The sequence below is a fragment of the Brachyhypopomus gauderio genome, chromosome 19 (assembly GCF_052324685.1).
Source record: "Brachyhypopomus gauderio isolate BG-103 chromosome 19, BGAUD_0.2, whole genome shotgun sequence".
Lineage (NCBI taxonomy): Eukaryota > Metazoa > Chordata > Actinopteri > Gymnotiformes > Hypopomidae > Brachyhypopomus > Brachyhypopomus gauderio.
Genome location: NC_135229.1, coordinates 12,611,509 through 12,615,195, shown reverse-complemented (window position 1 = coordinate 12,615,195; position 3,687 = coordinate 12,611,509).

The window sequence follows — 3,687 nt, the reverse complement described above, 5'->3', positions numbered from 1 at the left end:
AATAATGTCTTTGCTCAGTTCATCATGGTTTTTGCATGTTTTGATTAATAAATATAATATACATATAAATATATAAAACTGATATTAGCTCAAAGTTTTTACATTCTCAAAAAAGGCTTAACATCTGATCTTTTAAATGTGATCTTTTATGCATGCACACATTCACCTGCTCTTAAACCTTTTGAGCCAAGTACTCAACATATAAATGTGACCATCAAACAGACAGACGTCATTTACAGCTCACATAGTCCATATTAACTAAACATATATCGACACTTCTCAAAGCTGTTAGGTCGCTACAGTGCCATTTGGTGTGGAACGCCCTCTAGGCACACCTTGCACTCCAAATGAATAATTCATTAATGTCCTGAAAAATGCATTTGTCCTTCATCTGCTTTTTGCAGATTGTGATATCATGTTCCACATAGCTAAAACCTGGTTGAATGAACAAAAACTAAGTAAAATGAATTTATGTCCATTAAGTTTAAAGCACCCAGTAAACTTTGCATCCTTTATAATACTTTTTATTTATATAGCACCTTTCATAAATACATGCAACTCAAAGTGCTTTACAGAATTAAACAAAACTTTAAAAAGAAGCAAAGATAAGATAATGTGATAAAGTAATAAAATTATTAACCATTAGTTTCTTAACTAAATGCGGATCTAAACAGGAAGGTTTTGAGACTCTTCTTGAAGCTGTACAGAGATGAAATGTCTCTGAGCTCCTCAGGAAGAGAGTTCCAGAGCTTTGGGCCATAGTAGCTAAAAGCACCCTCGCCAAGCTTTAATTGGCTTTTAGGAATCACCAGTAGATTACTGTTTGAAGACCTGAGAGACCTGACTGGAACATATCTAATCATCGTTTCACTGAGGTAAAGAGGAGCAAGACCATGAAGACATAAACTATGACCAGAACCTTAAAATCTATTCTAAAACTGACAGGTAGTGCAGTGAGTGGAGTGCAGGTGTAATATGATCTCTCTTTCTCCTGCGGGTCAGAACCCTTGCAGCAGCGTTCTGAACTCTTTGTAGGTGGGAAATAGAGCTCTTTGGAAGACAGATCTGCGTTACAATAATCTAGCCTTGATATGATAAATGCATGGACAAGTTTTTCACTGTCTGCAGGAGAGAGGATATCTCGGACCTTAGCGATGTTTCGAAGGTGAAAATAAGCACGTTGTCGTGATTTGTGATTAAAAGCTGAACTCATTATCAAAAGTGACGTCCAAGTTCTTAACACATTATTTGGCCTTCAGATTCATTTGATTTAAATAAGTCTGAACATCACTATCAAGAACCTCTGTCTTCTTTTTATTTAATTGAAGAAAATTGTCATGTATACCACCTATGCACTCAGTGAGCCAATTGATTTTAGTGCTATAAGTTCTAGAGAAATGTGAAGTTGAATGTCATCTGCATATTGATAACAATCACTCAATGGGGTTGACACAATTTTTTTGATTATTTTGCAAAGAAAAGGAAAGTTAGATATAAATTAATAACTATTGAGAATAGTTGACATTTTGGGGGGCAAGTGCTCGGGGGGGGGGGGGGGGGGCACTTTTTAGCACACGTGGAACACTTCATTATAAAAAAAATTACACGCACATGTTGAATGAAATTTGACTTTTATTTGTAACATTCTCTAAACGTGAGTTTTCAATGGAAAAAAGTCACACCACCAACTGATACAATCCATATCCAATATTAACTATATACAGTCATTTTTAAGTCCTTCAGGTAACTTCTGTTTATAGATTTGCAAACTCTACCTTAATTATTTGTATGTGGTCGTCCTCACCTTATCCATCATTGATTTGGGCTAAAGCGACTAGTTTATCAGGTGACCAGTCGGCTAAAAATGCTTAGTAGTTTGGTGCTGTATGAGACATTTTACTGCACAACAAAATGATTTCACGTTGGGCTTAGAGGGCAAACGGTACGATTTGACTTGATGTGTATGTGACCTGGCTGGAGGGGCACGGGAGAAGAAGTCTATATGTGACCGTGTGTGCTGTGCTGAAGACGCTTCCTTCCACTCGCTGAACTGAACTGCTGCTGCAGCGCATCTGGTGTTAAAGGAAGAGAGAGGTCGGGTGTGTGTGAGGTGGTGGCTCATTTCAGGGCATTGTTTTTAATCGCTCACGTTTTCAAAAGATCATTTCAAACCGACCTCAGTAAAATGTTAATAATAATTTTTAAGTTTCAGGGCACTTTCGTTGATAAAGGGCAGAGTTGGTGGTGCTTTAACTATTTCTGCACGCCTTTGATTGAGAATTGTGGGATCAAGATTTCTGTTCTTTAGTAGTGGTTTAACCATTGCAGTTTTAAGAATATTAGGGAATTCTCCCCATTGCAGAGACTGATCGTTAAAAACATCATTAGATAATGAGCTTAAAAAAGTATGTTGGTAAAGGGTCCAGTTCACATGTAGAGGATTTTAGTGATGAAATCACATCAAACAGTGTTACAATGTCAACTTCTTGAAAATATAACATATAACAGTTAGGCTGATTAACTGATATTAGAGTTGATAGTCTATTAGTGCTTGTTGCTATGTTCCGCCTTATACTAGTAATATTGCAAACTCATCACATTTTTCAAATGAAACAGATTCAGGGAAGACACCGGATATGTCAACATCATCTCAGCCTGCCTACAATCTTGCCTAAGTTTTACAACAGATGGAGTGTTTCTCCGGGGCATCTTAATTCTACCATAATTTTAGTTACCTTTGGTGCCACAGCATCAATACGGTTCCTAACTCTGTGTGTGAATGTTTCAACTAGCTCATTCCCATTTTCTGAGAGAGGAGGGAGGGACTGTATCATGTCTGTGAAGGCCACGGCACTGCCAGCACTGAGATAACGCTTGGTTATTGTACGCTTTTCACTGAGTGTTCTAGTAGATAATGACATATTGAATAATATACCAAAATGATCAGAGATTGCGACATCAGTAATTTCAGTATCTATGCGTTTAGAAAGGATCAAATCTGGCCGGGCCTATGAGTTGGACCTGACATCAAAAGAGTTATGCATCCTCATGAATTCTGAAGTGATTGGATTTGTGGATAAATCCATGTGAATATTAACAATTTTAATGTCTCTAGAGTAAATAAGAGAGGTGGTGGTGTTGCATGTGTTTACCATAAAGCATTCCGCTGTGAGCAGATCTCATTAGGGGAACATTTTATGTTTGAATATCTGGCAGTACAACTCAACAGTAATCCAGTTCTACTGATTGTTATCCATCATCCTCCCAGACTACATACAGACTTTCTTGAAGATTTTGCAGAAATGCTTTCTATGATTTAAATTGATTTTGATTGTTTTAATTACTGAGGATTTTTAAATTAGGAGGGGAAGCTTCATTTCGCACTATTGCTCCACTGCTGCCACGTCTGTTAGGAAAGTCAAGACAATAATTGTCAACTAGACTTGCATTTCCTGAAGGAAATACTATAGGGCTTGAAAAGGTGTGTCCCCTCTGCTCCATCACCCCCTCTGCTCCATCTGCCCCTCTGCTCTATCTGCCCCTCTACTCCCTCTGCTCCATCACCCCCTCTGCTCCATCTGCCCCTCTGCTCTATCTGCCCCTCTACTCCCTCTGCTCCATCACCCCCTCTGCTCCATCTGCCCCATTTGCCCCTCTCCCTCACACTGAAAAAAAATGTCTGTTGGA